This window comes from Taudactylus pleione, unplaced genomic scaffold (assembly GCF_031769625.1).
Source record: "Taudactylus pleione unplaced genomic scaffold, aTauple2 ptg001573l, whole genome shotgun sequence".
In the NCBI taxonomy this organism is placed as follows: domain Eukaryota; kingdom Metazoa; phylum Chordata; class Amphibia; order Anura; family Myobatrachidae; genus Taudactylus; species Taudactylus pleione.
This window is the reverse complement of record NW_028285970.1, coordinates 1,358,028-1,378,385: the sequence shown is the minus strand read 5'-3', so window position 1 is coordinate 1,378,385 and position 20,358 is coordinate 1,358,028. Positions and strand designations below refer to the sequence as shown.

The 20,358-nt window shown below is 41.2% G+C and overlaps 1 protein-coding gene across 1 annotated transcript in view; it reads left to right on the top strand.

Moving 5' to 3' along the window:
• Positions 1 to 52: 52 nt before the first annotated feature.
• LOC148442294 (uncharacterized) overlaps positions 53 to 20,358 on the top strand; it is a 115,734-nt gene continuing 95,428 nt past the window's right edge. Inside the window, exon 1 of the mRNA XM_088464046.1 lies at positions 53 to 103. The gene's annotated coding sequence lies outside the window, so the exon portion shown is untranslated. The remainder of the gene's footprint in view (positions 104 to 20,358) is intronic.

The following is a 20,358-nucleotide window of genomic DNA, read 5'->3' as shown; positions in this document are numbered from 1 at the left end:
TGACAGGATGGCTGCCGCCCGACCCTATGACACGCTTCCTGTGTCTCACTCAGCAACGATGCCGAAGCCCAGCTAGCGCTGTCCTCTCCCTCAGCTGATGCAGGTAAGCCCTCTCTGGTTCTAGTGTCAACAGGCTCCCCCGTCACTGCCACTAATAGCTCCAGTGGCTAGGCAGCGCCGGAGAGACAGTGTCCTAAGCGCTCGAGGGGGAACAGCAGACTGCCCCTCAGCGCTCCAACGGCTTCCTAACTCCCTTTCCTCCGCACGACTCCACTACTCTCCCGCCCACAGCATGAGCCACTCTCTAACTGCCCTATTCTAGTCGCATGCCATTTCTAGCACCTTCCAAAGCTCATGCTGCTGCCACTGACTTCATCCCTGTCCCACATGTGTACAAATAAAATATATACATTACAAATCATGCCCTATTCTCTCTCTTCTAACTAATACAACATACTTGAGTCCTGCATCTATTTAACTAATTTAACCCTCTATTTACAACACCTCATTCCCCATATAAATACATATGAGCATTCCATATTTTACTTAAAATGATAAATAATCGTGTGGTAATTTGGACGTGTTTTTGTTTTAGCCAAAATTAATATGGCTACATAAGTGGCATGATGAGAGACTGAGTATATATTAACTGTAATGACAGCTCTTGGTAAGAATCAGCAGCACAACAGTCTGTATTATAGCTGACCACAGTGACAGTGTGTAGGAGCATAACATCAGGTGAAGTTGCAGACGCTCTCCTTTGCCCCTTCATTCAATTATTCTATAGCATATAGAGGGTGATTGGAGCCACAAGAAAGATCCAATATTAAATTATCAATGTGACTGGTTTCATAATGCAATATGTAAGATGAATAAGACCATTGGATACAATTTTACAAATTTTGGACATATAAATGAGCTCATAGACGTGAAACAATAAAATTTTTATTGGATACAATATTTTTGGACAAATTTAAGGTCACAGTTGTCGTTTTGTGAAACATATTGAGAAGCCTTTTTTACACTGTTTATTAATAGATTTTTACAATTTTTATGTAATGATAATTGCTTGCCAAACATAGGTTTTACTTCTTGATGACAGTAATACAGGATGAGTCTCCCATATACAAAATGCTTAGGACCAGGGGTATTTTGGATAATGGAATATTCTGTAGTTTGGAATATTTGTATACCATATCTTGGGAATGGGACCCAAATCTAAACACAGAATGCTTTTATGTTTTATATACACCTTATACATACAGCCTGAAGGTTATTTTATACTATATGTTTAATAATTTTGTGCTTTAAACAAAGTTTGTGTACATTGAACCATCAGAATGCAAAGGTTTCACTTTCTTAGTCATGCTAAATATATTCCGTATTTCTGAATATTTGGATATGGGAGACTCAACCTGTAAATTATATTTGTGGTATTATATATATATGTAGGAAGCTAAGCTAATATATATATATATATATATATATATATATAATAGCTTGCAAAACTGCCTGACAAGCTGAGATTTTGCCTTTTCCTTTCATTCTGTTGCTGGCTAAATGTACTGATACATTTAGCAAACATCTACATTAACTGTAAATATTTTGATAACTCCTCCATTGGTAAATGTACACAGGCAAATGGGATGTAGTGAATATACCTACTGCCGGCATCCCGGCTGCCGAAATCCCTGTGCCAGAAGGCCACTATCTGGCCTGAAGACCGGAGCTGGAATACCAACAGTAGGTGACATGCCGATGCCAGAATCCTGACAGCCGGGGTACCGAACGTAAGTATAGTGTGGCTTGTTAAGTTTTAGCCGTGAGAGGGAGGATTAGGTTAAGGCGTCACGGAGGGGGTTAGGGTTAGGCTAGGGGAGGGTGACGTTAGGGTTAGTTACCCCCAAGGGGGGGTTAGGGTTAGGCACAACTGGGGGGTTAGGGTGTGGGGTGGGGTGGGGAGGGTTAGTGTTAGGATGTAGGAACAGAGGATTTGGGGGAGAAGAGCAGAGGAGTACTATTCTTACCGGACCCTTGTCGGGATCCTGAGCATCGGGATGCCACTGTCGGTATATTGACAGCAGGCATCTCGACTGCCGGCATTTTGTACCCACTCCCTTTTCCATCATAGACATCATGATTTTCTAAATAGCTTTTTGCAGTCTCCTCAACAGAAAAGGAGACAAAGGCCCAGGGCCATGGGGAAGGATCAGCAGGGGTGAGAAGGGAGACAGAAGGGGATTTAACACCTATAGAAATGTGTCAATTTGTATTTGCCTGGCAATGGGTATGAAATCTCAGCAGTCAGGATGCCTGCTGAAAATCATGATGCCTATGATGGAGAAGTTGCAGGATATATATTGCCAATGCTATTTCCCAGCTTTATTCTAAAACAGATTGAATTACTGCTTTTGAAACCCATACCAGTGATGCAGAGAAATTCTATAGCCTCACATAGTAAGTTAATTAGTCTTTAATGGAGAAATAACATGAACTTGAGAATCACCATAGGCAAAATAACTTCAGATTCATAGGTGTTCTGGACTTTTTCACAGAAAACAATGTTGCTGCCCTGGGCCTCTTGGGTGATGTCACACATTTCACCCAAGAGAGAGCACATAGACTGGGTTCTAATCGTGGACAGCATGGAAGGTGTAATCGTTAGCATAACTGCTTCACAGCACTGAGGTCATGGGTTCGATTTCCACCATGGCTCAAGTGTGTGGAGTTTGTATATTCTCCCCACGTTTGTGTGGGTTTCCTCCGTGTACTCCAAAATAAACTGGTAAGGTAATTGGCACCCAACGAAAAATAAAAAAATTAACGCTATTATGCATGTACATGTGGTAGGGAATATAGATTGTAAGCTCCACTGGGACAGAGGACCTCATTCAGAGGCGGTTGGACGTAGCGAACAATGTTTTTTTCAACTGCGCATGTGCACACATGGCAGTGCGCATGCGCAAGCCTGTCTTTCCGACCGCAATCCTCTTGCTCGCTAGTCACTACGAGGTCGTAGCTGTGATTGACATTTCGTGCCGTTTGTGGGTGGTTACAGAGGAAGGTGCTTGTGAACGGGGGTGTGGTAGCGCGAACGCAGGCGTGGTTGACCTTAAAAAGGGCATTTTATGGGCGTGCATATATTACTAAGCGAATGATCACACACGTCATCTCGTTGCAATAATGATGCTACTGCTCGCAGTGCTAAAGGTAGCCCAGGGTCTACCTTAAGCATTGCGAGTGCAGGCGATGGTTTCTGCCTCTACCGATGTTTGTAGGCAATTAACAATGTAACAGGTGTTAATCGTGCTGACGTAGGTTGCCGCCTGTGACCGACTCTGAATTAGCCCGTAGAGATAGGAGGTGTGCTTTCATTGTTGTGGGTGTTTCCGCGCTTATTTGCAATTGAGCACTCGCTTTGCATATTCTCAATCACTTTGGGTGCGACCGATCGCTCCCGAGCGACCGCCTCTGAATGAGGTCCAGAGGTGGTCAATGGGCCAAATATTAGCTGTACCAAATATTGGCTGAATGGCCAAATATTAGCTGTACAGCGCTGCAGAATATGTGTGCATTATATCAATAACTGGTAATCAAAATAATCAAAATATTAATCATGGTAACACTAATCATTGACCTAGGTTGCTTATTGCCAAATTTCTTTATTATAGAGAGAGTGAATTAGGAAGAGATTAAATAAGTCGGGACAGTAAGGTTAGGGTTAGTATGTAGAAGAGGTGGGTTACATTTAGGGGGTTGGTTAGGGTAAGGGTTAGAATAAATCTGTAGGGATTTTGAGTGTTGGGATGCTCCCTACGGTATTCTGACCATCGGGATCCCGTAACCAACCCAGATAAAGGCTCTACATATTATAATATTTATTATTAATATTTTAAAATCCTTTAGTTCCCTTTCTCACTTCACTTTAACATAAGTTATGTAATGACTAATTGCCAGTTTTAATGCTGCTCATTACTCTTTCATTTTGAAACTTGGGAAGAGCCCTGATCAAATTTCATCATACAGGCTGATCATGTTGTTACATTTGGATTTTAAAATCCTGACCACAATTATGTCAAACAACTTGCAATCCATCCACATTGTTTTTCTGACTCCACATCTCCTCTAGTTTATTCATGATTATCATTTGTTAGAAATGGTTTAGACAGCTATCATTGCTTGCACTGCGTAAAAAACGGAAGGTCCCTATTTTTTTTTGAGCTTCAACGTGGAAAAGGAGTTTTATTCTGTAAGCTGGTGCCATCTTGCAGCTGATATTTGAGGCGTGGTCTGTTTGAGAGGAATTCTCTAAATGTACCCAGTATATTTACACATCTCCTGTAACTTTTTTTTTTTTTTAACAGGGTTTTTGGTCCACAGTATAGGTGCATACACACGGTCAGATTTTTCTTCAGATCTGAACGATAACGATTTAAAAAATCATTCAATCGTTCATATCTGAAGGAAAATCTGACATATCTGACATGCCTGAATGATGAACGATGCGCATTCCCAATGGTCAGATAACGATATCTGACATCTGATGTGTTTGCACTCAGACTTGAACCATTCCATTCATTTTAATGCAGTCAAAAATCGTTCAATCTTTCAAACCGCTCAAATCTTTGGAAAATCGTTCCAATCGTTCAATCGTTCATATAACAGATCTGACAGATCTGACAAATCTGACCGTGTGTATGCTCCATATCTCTGACTCAGGGATGAGACCGGGCCAGCTGCTCACTCCACTTTTGAATAATTTGGAATTGGATCCCCAGCTGCGTTTCATAGCTTTAGACCATTCGTTTAAGGACATCATGTAGCTCTGGGTGGTGGTGTTTGCTGACAACCTTATTTGTCAGACTGGGGCTGCAGTAAATAAAGTGGGGGGTGCTGCTGTGTCACTCACTGTTTTCCTGTCAATCAAGGGGCAGGGGCTGCAGTACAGAATGGACTGCTGCTGTCTAGTCCTGTCCATCAAGGGGCTAGGGCTACAGATCATAAAGGGGTGCTGTGTTGTTCAGGGGTGCTCTTCCCCAGTGTAATAAAAATAAAAGTTACAGTCTTTTTTTTTTCATTTTGTGTGTGTGCTAGGTAGTAGTAGTTACACTATTATTGCTTGGTGACACTGCCGGTCAGACCGCAGTTTATCGTCCACGTAGTTGTGACTCTGCACAGCAGGCAGGGGCGGATCTAGACTTTTCTTTTTGGGGGGCAGTTTTAAAAATTAACCTGGACTCCTCTCCCTCTCTACTTATTACTCATCTCACTTCCAGCCCTGCCCACTCCCATTTTCAGTCCCAAACCTTTTGGACACTGCACATCCCTAATCACCACTTTTTCTTAAATTGTAGTAAAAATGGAGGAAGGCCCATACAATGACCCATACACAATCTATTGATAACTGATGACATGGGGCAGGGTACATCACATATCGCATTTTAAATGCAATGCATCCTGTCACTGAACGCCCATCATACAAAAAATAATTGTGTAGAAGTGTATACTCCAATAAACTCATGAACAATGGGACACTTGGTCCCTCATACATTACATTATTGGTAATCAAATTTTTAACCGTAGCAAGTCCCTCACCATGTGGAATACATGTGTAGAGACTTGCGACGTCAACACTGTTGCAAGTCTCTACACATGTATTCCACATGGTGAGGGACTTGCGGCGGTTAAAAATTTGATTACCAATAATGTAATTGGAGTATACACTTCTATACACTTCTACACAATTATTTTTTGTATGATGGGCATTTCTTTGTACAGTTGGCTGGGTGTGTGATGGGGTCCTGTGTTGCCCCATCGGACACTAATGCCTACATGAATGAAGTGGAGAAACAGCTGTTTTTTACTGATCTCAGTATTACACAGTATGTGTATCTTTATCTTAGATACATAGACGATATTCTAATTTTTTGGACTGGTACAGAACAAATGTTTACTAATTTAATTTTAACATATAATTCCTCCGATGTAGTTGCCAAATTGACCTATACCATTAATACTAATGAGGTCACTTCAAGCTAAAAATAAAGCTTTGGCTATTAACTGCAAAGATCTATTAAATCCACGTTCTAAACCTTTTGATCAGAATGTGATCACTTGGGTTAATAGATATAGCACTAGCAGCAGGATCAGCAATGAAAAGATTAAACAACTATGGCCTCTGGTCCAATCTGACCCTGAATTACCCACACTGGCGGACACCAGAATTCGCCCATGTTATACTAGGGGTCGCAACCTTAAACACTTTTTAGTCAAAACTGATATCACTGGATTTTCCAGGGTAACCCCTACTCACTTTTGCAGGTGATAGACGTAGACCCAAGCGATTGCTACAACTCGAATCCAGATGGATCTTCCTGCTGGACACGATTGTCCCGAGGGGTTTTAACGAGTCACTTGGATTGAGTTGTTTTCTTTAAAATCTATAATGTATTTTTTCTATGTATTGGTAGCAATTATTCTGTGTTGAAGTTTGTTTTTCTTCATATGTTTTTTTGTTTAGGGCTATATTCTACTCTATATGTATACCAACTATTGCTATTGTGTGTCTCATAGTATGAGCAGTGCAATATTGCATTTTTGTATGTCATAAGGTATGAGATGTTGTAGTGAACCATCTCGTTTTTCCTATACCTATTTCCCATTAGATATTTGTTGCAGATTCTTTTTTGATGCAATATGCTATAGATTTCCCAGTGTGTTATGTAAACTATATAGTGCAACACTTTGTCATTTTTTGTTGTTTTTATTTGTTTGTAAATGGCTGATGCTGTGGTGTTTACATTCTGGCTTCCGTTCTACTGTTGGTCGCCATGGTTGCATTCCCCAACAGCTTTTGCCATTGGTGGGGTTGTCTGATGCGCCCGACTGTGACGTCAGTGGATACACCGTCACGTGTGTGTCCCTCTTGTTCACCGGAAGTGTGCAGCGGGAGGTGGTTTTATCATGTCTGTCAGGTATTTAACTGTGTTTGCGTGTTATATGTTCTTGTATGTCAGTGTCTTGAGAAAGGAGGTTCAACCTCTGAAACGTTGATCATTAAATTGGATTTGTTACTTACATTTCAAATCTCCAAGTGCCGCCTTCTTGGATCTATATTTGGGACACTCTGCTGACACCATATAGGAGGACACCGGAACCTTTATGTGCTATGCATAGCCTGTTGAGTGCTGGTCCATGGACCATTTTATAGATATATGTTGTAGTATATGATATCCACAGTAGGGCGTTGAATAGCCACTCAGTCCTTTTTGAGTATTATGGGTCACGTATGAGTCAGAAATCCTGGAGAAAAAATGAAGATTCTATCTATTTATTTATTCAGTTATTGAACAACCTGGATTCATAAGTTGTGGAGCACTGAAGCCATCATTGGACTCTATTTTATACAAGACTAATTAGTCATTTTATATTACCCATTTTTTGTTTTTAAAAATTTGTTTCCTAGTATAAGAGACTTTTTACATATAATATTGGAACTACCATACATGTTTTTCACTGCTTTCTCACATTGGTATCAGAGATTTTTTATATATTACCTTCGTTGAGTGAATACACATGTCCAGCTAAATACATGATTAAGAAGCTAGCCTTCTACTTATATATATATATCTCTATATACATTTTTCTAATTTCTTTCCCCTTATTTTTCATCAGCCGTATATGAAAGATGGTGTCCCCGTTACCATAGCAACGATGATGCTGCTATGTTCTATTCACTACAGGTGTAGTGAAAAATGGGGAGTGAAAGGATACCACAAGTGGGCAAAGATAAAGGCGCAAGCTAGAGAACACTTGAAGAACCCTGCCGAACTGAGATTCAATTGTACACGGACTACAACAAAATGGCGGACGCAACAACAGCATACGGACTACAACAAAATGGCGGACGGACACCTCATGGAATGGCCTAAAGTTAACCTGTACTACCGGTCACATGACAGATGACGTCATCATTGGGCGGAAGCCGATTTAGTAAGGGCGGAAGCCAGTATACGAAGAAGTGGTATTAAACCACTTTGGACTTTAGAAAACACCAATGAAAAGTTATAAATTCTATATTATGGTTAGATGTGAGACAGAGTACATATTATTAATTCAGTATGAACCTCTGTAAAAAAGAGTGCCCTTTTTCAATATGACTGACTGGAAGTGAGGTCATGAATGATCTAAATGAGACAGTTGGAGCCCTGTCTCATTAAGGGTATAAAAAGTGTCAAATCCTGAGTAACTGCACCCCTTGATGAAGTCCCCAAGTGGATGAAACGCGTTGGAATAACTGCCTTGCCTGATTGAATGAACTTTTACAGATAAGCATCTCATTTTTGTAGAAAACTTCCTATATACTTTTAACAAATTCTGGAATATTTTAAACATATACCTTTTTACTTGCTTTTATCCACTGATCCCTTTGTGTAAACTGGCTTTTTTATAATAATATATCAACTCCAATTGTTTTTAATATGTATTTAAAAGTATGAATTGCATTTTTAATATCATCTTAAATATTTATTAGCACTATTTGCACACTGTGGGAAATTCTATCTATTTATTTGTATAATTTATTTACCTGTAATATCTGTGCTTGTATGCACAAGATTTAGTTATATATTTTTTAAATATTAAATTGTGATTTTTATTTTTATTTCGCATGGTATATTTGTTGGTCTATGTCACACATTCCACCAATCATTGTAGAATATACGTAAGTCGCTAATCACCTAACATATTTGCACTATATATATATATATATATATATATATATTCAGAGTGAGTCAGCACTCACAACCAAACAGTAGGTAAAAGCCTGGGGTGTCCATTCATTGACATCCAATTGGTATCAAAAATTTTCATAAAGCACAGAAAGGAATGCACTCATCAGGGCTTCTCTTCAGATTATAAACAAAGGTTTTGGCAACCTATTTTATTCAGAGCATAGTTACGTGGTCACATGGTCGAAGTTTCGACTGCACAAGACGTGGTCTTCATCAGGACACATAGAGACAAAGTACAGGACACACATACAGATATCCTCCATCTCCACCACCTTAAATACCCTAGGCAATAATTCTAAAGCCTAACCCCACCCCCTACGTCCCCCCGGGACCGGAAGTGTTACTTGCGGGGTGGAAATGGCCTAATGTGCATAATTCATACTATGTGTAGCCACCAGGCTTACTTCTATAGCACCATCCTCTTTGTTACATCGCACTCTGAAGCGCTGAAGTTACACATATAACTGCATCAATCCAGTGCAAGGTCGCACTGCCGCATACTTCCGGTTTGCGTTCCAGCAAAACCAGAAGTCATGCATTCCACTCATCCGGCTTGGTCACTTCCGGTGTGCACCGTAAGCTGTTGGAAAACTCAGCTTCTGAAATAGGTACCTACAGAAAAAGCACCCGATTTTTTGCCAGCCAATCTTCTTGTTCTTTCCTCATGGACGGCCTATTTGTCCTGTAGAGGAGGTCCTTCAAGTTTGTACCCCATCGCATACTTAACAGCGGTGGCTTGGGTCCAATCCCCTTAAGCATTGGATCTGTTTGTATAAGAGGCCAGTGCTTCCTTACTGATTTTTGCACTGCCTTAAGGCCGGTGTCACAGCGAGTCCCCAGTATTAATCTGCCATCATGAACGTCAGGGATATCTTTTGGCCTAACAACGTCAGCTTTGTCAACTTCTTGTCTGGCGTAACCACGGGCATACAATCTATTGCTAATCTCAGTTAGCTGGATCTCCGCCAGTTCAGGTTCAGAATTATTTCTAAGCACCCGTAAAAATTGTTATATCGGTAGATTGTGTTTTAATCCAACAGGATGATGACTGGTGGCCAGTAACGTGGTGTTTTTATCTGTGGGTTTTCTATACAGCGTGTAAGCCAAACGACCCTGCTTCTTAAAAATTGACGCATCAAGAAAGTTCATACATTCCCCATCAATTGCCCCTGTGAAACGCACTGGGCTATTAAGCGAATTCAGAGTATCAAGCATCATCTTAAAGGACTCAGTACTACCCTGCCATATGACGAAAATATCCTCAATATACCGTCGATAGTGTAAAATATGATCCTGATAAGAAGACAGAATATGGCAGCGTTCATATTGGTCCATGTAAAGATTTACGTATGCCGGGGCTATATTCGACCCCATGGCCGTCCCGGCATTCTGCATATAGTAATTATCCTCGTAGAGGAAATGATTACATTCCAATACAGTTCTTAACAAAGTAAGCAGAAATTCAATTGGGGGTCCTACATATGGCCCAAGTAACAAACTCTGCCGGACTGCCTCTACACCATCATCATGTGGGATGATGGTGTAGAGGAAGCAGACATCAAGAGTAGCCAAATAACAATTCTCAGGAATCTCAGCGAAGTCATCCAAACTTTCCAAAAAGTGACCAGTGTCTTTAGTGTACGTTTTTGATCTAACTACACATTGTTGTAAGAAATGATCTAATAGTTCAGCAAGGGGTTGTAAAATTGACCCCCGGGCTGAAATAATCGGTCTACCTGGGGGGTCAATAAGGGACTTATGTACTTTTGGTAGCGTGTATAAAATTGGTGTTATGGGAAAATCCACAGTTAAGAATTCTGCCGTGGTTTCATTAATCCAGCCCTCAAGTAAAGCAAGACTCACCAAAGCATCAACATCTTTTTTAATTCTAGGGCCTGGGTTAAACAACACTCTTTCATAGGTGGCTGCATCGCTCAATTGTCTACGGATCTCTAGATCATACTTAGCAAAGTCCTGAAGGACTATTGCTCCTCCCTTATCCGCTTTATGGATGACTAATGTAGTATCTTCTTGAAGATTCCTAAGCGCCAGTTTTTCTTCCTGCCGCAGATTACTAAACGTGTAATTCTTAATTTGTTCAACCATAGCATTAACATCATTATCTAGCATCCTCAAGAAGGTCTTAATACTAGAGTTATTTGAAGGTGGATCAAATTTGCTAGATTTTTTAAACTTATTGCCCAATGTACCTGATGTGGTTCCATCCCTCGAATTGTTTGAAAAAAATGATTTAAGTCTTAGTTTTCTACCTATCTTATAATGGTCTACTTACCAATCAAAGCTATCAAACTTGCATGTCCGAACAAAACTCAAACCTTTTGAGAGGAGACTGGTCTCAGCATCAGTGAGTACATGGGCAGAAAGGTTAAAGATCAGCATCTCACCACTCCCCTTTTGCTTCGTGGTCACCCTCTTGTGGTTACCCCTCCTTGGGTGCGGCCTATGGTGTTTTTTATCATTGCTGAATCTCCCATTTGGGATCTTGTGGCCATGCCTAAAAAACCCCCCGATGGAGGTCTAGTGTCAGTGGTTTCTGATTCTGAGGTGGAATTTGAACTAGTATCAAAGCATACATCTCTGAAGTGACGGTGACGACGGAAACTAGGCATATTGCCCTCTCCCATCAGCCACTTGTATACTGTGTGGTTCTTATAATCATACTCTACCCTCTCTAGTTTTTTCCTTTTAAATGCAACAACCTCAGCTTTATATTTTTCTATCTTGGTACTAAGTTTCTCAAGCCAGGGTTCAGTTTTATCATTGGTAAGGATAGGACCAAATTCTTTATCAAATACAGTAATTTCTTTCTTTGTGATGGCCAACTCCTTCCCTACCTCTTCAACCACCAGCATTAACAAACCAAGGGAACATTTGTTTAAAATACCACACCATCGGCTGCAGAAGTTAGGATTCCTACGGCCGATGGTGGGAACATTATTGATGTGAAAGCCCCTAGGTATCTTTTCTGTCCTATAATAATCGGACAAAAATTGACCATGCAGCAAAAGGTCCACCTCGCGGCGTTTAAGCCTACTGAGTTTATTATAAATTTCACATGGTGTTTGGCATGGTAAACTGTCAAAATTTAATTGCTCAAAGAGGACCCTTGCTGCATCGTCATCACTTGACTTGCACATTTTCTGCATCACTGAGAAGCGTCTCACTCAGAAAACAATGCCATTATGCAAACAAGAGGTTAAAGTTCTCCGTACAAACCTGGGCACAGAATAGAAAAAACTTGAAAGAATATCTCATTAAATTAGTAGTTAGATCCAAACATCATATGTATTTTGGGCGTAATATCAAAAGGATTTAGACTGAGGGTGGGGTTAGGCTTTAGAATTATTGCCTAGGGTATTTAAGGTGGTGGAGATGGAGGATATCTGTATGTGTGTCCTGTACTTTGTCTGTATGTGTCCTGATGAAGACCGCATTTAGTGCGGTCGAAACGCCATCCATGTGACCACGTAACTATGCTCTGAATAAAATAAGTTGCCAAAACCTTTGTTTATAATCTGAAGAGAAGCTCTGGTGAGTGCATTCCTTTCTGTGCTATATATATATATATATATATATATAGATACATACACAGTCCACACGGCGGCCCTCCGGGCGCATAAATAAGAACAACAGTTCGCTTCTGATATGCAATGTTTCAGGTGCCTGCCGCCGGGCTCCAGCTATGAAGGGGGCACCTCCTCCATTGTCCACAAAATACTCACCCAACTTAGGGCTGTAACTGTGTATCTGGAGTGTACTGTCATGGCCCTTCACGGCACCTGAGAAGCCACCATACACTAGTGGAGAGCTCCATGTCAGACCATTAGCTGCTGCCTTCGTCTATCTATAGTCTTGTCTGCATGAGAATTGCTACATTACAGTGTCAGCGGCTGTGACGGGGGGCACCAAATTATAACTTGCCTCCGGGCGTCTGGGATGAACTTACGCCACTGTATATCACTCCACAACCAGTAACATGTTGTAAAGGCTATATACATGTCAAAAGGAGTAAAATATATGCACTATTTATAACTGAAGGCATTGGATACTACATATCTCCCATGATTAAACCACCTCAATCAGAAGTAATAAATGTCTGGTAGATTAAGACAAACTCAAATAAGACACTGAAGTCCTAATGATTCATTGAGGTCTTGAGGGGACATGGTGTCTAATGTTATAATCCACTGTGTTTCACATTGTAGTAGTTTATGGGACCGATTACCTCCTCTGCTTAATGGGGGACATGGTCAATGATATATACAGTATATGGCCCCTTAAAAAGTGGGAGGCACATATAGATTAGAAACCCTTGTAATTCCTACACCGTTCACCTGATTTGGATGCAATTACCCTCAAATTAAATCTGAAAGTCTGCAGTTAAAGCACATTTTGTTTGTTTCATTTCAAAGCCATTGTGGTGGTGAATAAAGGCCAAAATATGAAAATTCTGTCAATGTCCCAATATTTCTGCACCTTACTGTATATACTGGATAGATAGATAGATAGATACATTGATTGATAGATAGATAGATAGATTGATTGATTGATTGATTGATTGATTGATATATATATATATATATATATATATATATATATCAGTCACATGTCTGACCACTGACTGTGGCTCTTGGACTCATGATAACCACATAGAGAAGGAGTAGGCCACTAATAATACTGATGGTGTGACTTACTGAGGACACTGGGGCAGGGAGATATGAGCACAGTGACCTAACCACAGGAGTACACATGATATAAGCTGCACACCATATTATTACCTACCCAGTCAGGATGAGCACTACCACCCCAGCCTGCTTGCCTGCTGCAGCATCTGTTTGAGAGACTGAGAGTACCGTGCAATAAATCTTGCATGTGAGACCGGGAAAAAGCGTCACTATTGCAGTGACTTAAGGACACAAAGGATCAGGTAGAGCTAGACCAAAGGCTGCAGTTGTGCGCCCGCATCGGCTGGATGCCCCGCTCCGGCTGACTGCAAGTTGCTGCAGCCTCAGTAGAAGTTGTCTGGATGGGTCTGTGTGTGTTGGGGGGCGATGCCCTTTTTGCCCACCCTGGATCCGTGACTGACTGCACTCGACAGGGATGCTTTGCTGTCCATAAAAGAAGGGGTGCTGTCTGTGTTGTTCAGCAAGGGGCTGCTGCCTTGTTCAGGGGTGCTCTTCCCCAGTGTAAAAAAAATAAAAGTCAAATAAAATTAATATTATCAATCCACAAAAAAAAGATTTTTTTTTTTTTGTGTGTGTTAGCAGCTTAGCTGCACTACTATTGTTTGGTGACACTGCCAGCCAGACCGCAGTTTATCGTCCACATATTTGTGACTCAGTAGGTGGTCTGTCCGTACTTGGCAGGGGTGCTTTGTGGTCCATAAAAAAGTGGTGCTGTCTGTGTTGTTCATCAAGAGGCTGCTGCCTCATTCAGGGGTACTCTTCCCCAGTGTAAAAAAGACTGACCTTTACCAGCAATTAATACCTCTTTTCCACCAAAAACCCAGGTCCGACCTGGGTTTTTGGACATGGTTCCAACCCTGGTCAGACCCATTTACACTGCACCTTTGATCTGGGTTACTCCCAGGTCAGCCCTGTTCACACTGAACTCAGGTCTGCCCTGCTAAACCTGTGAGGTCATAAAAAGTGGGAGGTGACTGCTCCACAACCACCAATCCGCTCATTTTAGGCATGATCCAGATCAGATAACCTGGGTTGCACCGTTTACACTGCACCATTACCTGGGTCCATCCTGGGTCCAACCCTGGTAGCTACCTGGGTTGGATTGCAGGGTCACTTGACCCAGGTTATTTTTCAGGGACCCTTTTACACTGAGCTGCAACCCGGGTAGACCCAGCAAAAAAAACAGGTTTTTGCTCTGGTGTAAAAGGGGTATTAGTAAAAAACATACAGAGGTGTCTGTAATAGTGGATTCAAGCGGGAACTAATTAATATTGTGTGAAGAAGAGGATGTACACACTGATGGGGATGACAACGACATCTGATCTTACCTATGTTGTAAAGCCAGTTTGTGTATGGGATCATTGCCACCAATGTCCATTGTGCATTGGCAGCTTGTTTTGTGAAGGCCCAAACAAACCAATAATTTCAGCCACAAGTAGCAATCCCTGTCGCTGAAGTGATTGGTTTGTTAATCTGTGAATGTCCTGTTTCATATATACAACATGAGTGGGTGACAGGGCCCAAGGACAACTCCATATTGCACCTCTTTTCTTTGCATTATGTGCTGTATGGGGCATTGCTGCCTGACATTTTAAATGTTATAATTTATGAATGTCTAGAAATTGTAATGGCCATAGACAGCATCTCCTGATGCCCCTTTCAATTTTTTATAAAAAATTCTGTACCACCAAGTTGATGGGGTGGGCAAATATGAGCAGCAGCACAGAGCATCTTCCTGCCAGGATGTATGCAAATACATTTAATACAAAAATTAGTTGTGTATATTGGTCACATACATATTTACATGGCACGTACAGTGCGTAAAGCAGGCTGAGGTAACCCTAAGCACGCAACTTGTTGTTGACAAATAACTTCCAGTAGGCCCAGCAAACATCAGAGATACTGGGAGTTCTAGTTCAACCGGAGAACTACAGGCTGCTTTATCCCTAACAACCTTCCCGAGTACAAAGTAAACTTCTGTTTACAGTATGTTCTAGCAGCACCTCGGCAAGCAAGGCCACCTCATTTCTATTAGATGTATAAAAATTAAAAAACCTCCTCCAGATCAAAGATGTCTTTTAGGAACTGAAGAACTTGATCCTAGATTCAGGGCCGCCAAGAGCCAAGGCGGGCCCCGGTAATAGGGGGCGTGGCCTAATATCGGGAGGCGTGGCCACGCCCCCTTGCCGAAAAAAAAATAAAGATTTGCAGTGCCGGGGAGGGGGATGCTCTGAGCCCCCTCAGCCCGGCGCAAAGCCAGGGGGGGGGGCGCGATCATTGTGATCGCTCCCCCGCACAGGCATAGGAGACTGCTGTGGCTGCTGCTCAGCAGCCACGAGCAGTCGCCAACTGCAGCTCAGCACACGCTGTGTGCTGGGCTGCTGAGGGAGGGGGGGGCGGCGTCGGAACCGGGTAATCTGTACCTCAGGAAGCCCGGGCCCGGGTAATCTGTACCCGCTCCCCACCCCTCACGGAGCCCCTGCCTAGATTGATCTTCCTTAAAATATTTTTAAGAATCAAAACATTAAAGACTAATCAATCCTTCCGTCCTTTCCATGTCTTCAGTCCAAAAACATATTCAAATTCCTTCAGGCCTCTGACCTAGTTCAGGAAAACATTCCTGGTTTTTAAACTTCTTAAGGGTCATAGTTTAATAAACTGCCATCCTGTCTACCACTGCAATGCCACTCTGTGCCATGTTGGGAGCTGAACTGCCGCATGTTAATGCCACCCACGGCTGTCGCTTAGCTTAGTCAGCCAGCTAGCTGGATGCAACCTTTTGGCCTAAACTAGATTAAATCAATATTGTGAGCTGTGAGGTGGTCAAAATAGACTGGAAATAAATGTTATTGGGGTTGATAATACTGTAGGAATAAAAACAGGCCCAAATCATGTGATTTCAGCTGTTTTTTGGATTTTCTTTTTTTAGAAAAAAAATACAGAACCAAAACGCGCAAAAGCCAGTTTTGTCAAAACCAAAATACAGGGGTCGGTGCACATCCCTATACATAACAACTTGTCCAATGCACGTTAATCAAATTACATGACACGATTGGATCTTCCAGTTCTTCAATATCTTGTCATGGTAGATGAAGTCACTTTCCATATGTACTAAGTACCTATGGCATGGCTGGAAACAGTTTGTTATTTTTAAATGTTGTTAAGCCGCTTCCATACTCTTTTTCTATATCAAATGCATGTTTATTTTTCTTGTGTGAACATGTAATAAGTAAATAATGTGCAGTTTTCATGTAAACATAGGACTTGTCCATATATTGTCATCACATAATTGAAGGTTATCATTTCAAGTTTTATCTTGCGCTAGCAAGAAAAATTACAGGGTCTATTAAGAGTTTTTAGAAGTGGAAATTTTGCCCATAGCAACCAATCAGATTCTACTTAACATTTAACCAGCACCTTCTAGAAAATAATAGCTAGAATCTGATTGGTTGCTATGGGCAACACCTCCATTTCAAAAAAACTCACTTTAGTAAATTTACCCCTACATGTCAAGCTCATGTATATATTAAGGGGAGCAATCTAAAACAATGTATGACAAATATAGAAGAACAAACCAAGTAAAAATATCCTTATAGCATGTACATGTAACTGAATAGTCTAGCATTGTAATCTTTTACCTATATTTTCCCATTATAACTGAATGGTGCAGGCTTCGCCCCCAACTATCCTCAGATTATCGAAGGGCACCAAGAAATTACTATTATGCATTCCCGAATTAGCTTCCTACGGGTGTGGATAAAGGAGAATACTTATTTTCACATGGATTGGGTGAAAGCTTCTAGGCACAAATAATCTCACATTAAAACCTTTGGAAATGGTTGAAAATGTATATCTAGTCTCTTCAGTTATGTTCCCGTATCCAGGATTGTTTTCAATCCACCTCCTGGTATAAAACAAAGGTTGCTCATGGTAGATGAGCCTATAACTTTGGATCCTCCATAATTGATCATCTTTAGTGAACTTTTGTGTGTTTTTTGAGTTAAAAAAAATGGAGGGGGAGAGCACAGCGCTACACTAGAAAATGTGAATGAAAATGTTGGTGATATGCAAACCGTCACACTGTGTAATCCAATGATTACACCCAAGGTCTGGACTGGGGCTCAAGGAGGTACACTTGCTAGTCCTAAATCAAATGCCTTGGGCCATGCCGGGCAGCCACATGGACCGCAGAAGCCCCAAAAGATCAAGGAGTTAGGCAAGCGATTAAGCTTTGTCACCTGATCACTGTTGGGAGTATTTTGGGACTTGTTAATGCGCTTTTGAGAAGTGTCATTACTGAATTCCATGGGGAATGGCTTAATAATGTGGGTGCATGGCTATGTTCTTCTTGAGCTACCCCAGTCTCTCTAATGTTTAGATGCCATGTGTGTTCCCTTGCTTTGCTATGCAGAGCACCAGGAAACAAAGACCTACTAATATCCCTCTCCCACCCAGAGACACTATGACTCATGAGTGGGATGGCATAATAGTTCCCCAAATTGTCTGTATATTGCACAACACCTATCTTCTACCGCTGCACGGTGGGACATTAACCTTCCTCTGAAAGTCTGCTCAGTGGTTCTAATTAGCCTTTAATGCATCTCCAAGCGCTTGGCTGCTGCTCCATACATTAAACCGAGCACCAGCTCCACAATTAGCCCAAGGGAAGATGAGGGTATGAAGATCATGATTGCGACCTACAGCATTGCTCCCTGGGATGGATGGCAGATTACTTGGCCTGAGGAAGGTCTACGGCCAGGATTGCAACGTGAAAAATGAGCAAGGCAGAATGACCAAGATGTGCTGGAGGAAAACGATTGGAAATCTACCAGCAATTGTAGAAAAGTCTGGTCACTGGAGAATTGACTTCCTGCTCCTGAGTGGGGGCCTGCTCTGATATCTGAGTACATGGAGTTTGGACTGACAAAGTCCATACATGGACATGAGAGCAAGCATTTAAACAAATTCACATTTTCAGATATCACAGAAGTACAATCCTTAATGTTCAGGATCTGCAATGCTTTACAGGGATATACAATTTAGTGTACATTTTCTATGTAATCCTTAATTTTATACACTTCACCTAGTGCTCAGCTTTGCCAACACAGCCCTGCTGTACTGTGGTGCCAGAAGCTAGGCTCCAAGTTTCCAGCATGTGGCACTGAGTCTTGCACCCTGGCACAACACCGCTGGACTCCGGCTGGGCTGCACCTGGTCTCCTCTCAACTGGGAGTTGGCTATCCTGGCACAGAGTGGTGGGGCTTCACATACAGTGGGAGGTATTTGGGATATGTTAGTGCAGAAAAGATACAGCAGTTAAACTTTTTTAAAACCTTCCCAATTAACAAATCTTGTTTTTCATTTTGTTGTTAATTACAGGGATGACACTAACTTACGAGAGACATTTTTGTTTTTATTTAAACTGGAACTGCTGTTTAAGTACTATTCTAGCCAGCTGGTGTGATTTCTTATTCACTGACTTGAACTAGGCAGCAGGAGTGAAGTGAAACACTGGAGAGCTGCAGTAGTGCCTTTATCTTTAAAACTAATAATTATGTTTTAAACAGTATAGCATAAAAAAAAAGTTTCAATAATTTAATTCTTCTGTTCTGGTAATGTTATGTGAAGGCCCATTGTGTATACTCTTGATGCTTCCTAAATATGCTTTTTAATAGGGGTTATCACTAGCAATACCCATATTATATAGAGCAATGCAGTCCTTTTGTCAGAGAAAACACCCATTTTCTCTAACAAAATGGCTTTTTGCTTTTTGACAAGTCAACTTGCCTTCTGTACTTAAGAAATGGTTTTAAGGATGAACTGCTCATTGTAGTGATTACTTCTGATCTGATGGATGTATACAGTCAACCAGGAAGCGCAGCATTTTCCACTGGATTGGTGAGCGTACCATCTATTCTGCACAAACACATCATTTATATATTTGGCTATCAGTGTCCCTAAAAGGAAAACCTACTAATTTGGCAGAAGGTATAGCCGATGTAAGTGTACACTAGCTTATTTACACATTAATTATATATATATATATCCTGATGTAATAGCTGCCTAGTCTGATACCCTGACCTGAACATGTATACTAGAGATGTGCACTGACCCTTGTCTTTTGATCTGGATTCCATTTCTGTTTTGGATGTGGGTGTTTTTTTTCTTCAGGTTTTAGCTGTTCTAAAAGTGTAATTATTGCAATTTAAAATCTTAATTCAGACCCACGACTGATTTATCCTGATCTCCTCAGGAGATCAGAACCGCATCACTGATTGGTCAGATTTCACAAGATTCAGATTTCTAGAGAACTGCACCACACATCTAATATATACCAATATTAGTGACCAGTCATTTGCCAGGCCACTAGCTATTTTTTTATTGATTGCTCTTTTTGAGCCTCATTTCCATGGTCTTTCCCCAATCTTTATTTAATGCCTTTAAAAAAAAAAAAAAAAAATTCTTCATTATCCAGCCTATGGTCCTTACTCGAAGTCAAACACAAAGTGGCCTCAAGTACAAAAGCCTGCATCAGCAAAATGTATAACTAACTACCACGGCGTATCAGTCATCAAGGTCCACAGCAGTCCTAATTCATATCAGCATTTACACCCACCCCATGCAGGGAGCAAAAGATCAGTCAGAAACAGGTATCCCATCTTAACCAAACACTTTGATTAAGCATGAAATCTGGTCTACATGCCCACAAGGATCAGTTTCACAGACACAGATTCAGCCACACGGCGCAAACTGGCCACTCTTGTATCCTCTGAAGGTGCATATGCATAGTGTGTTTTATAAGCAATCTGCTAATAATCTTGAGACACGTCCACTATTGGACTGGCATCTGTTTCTAATCA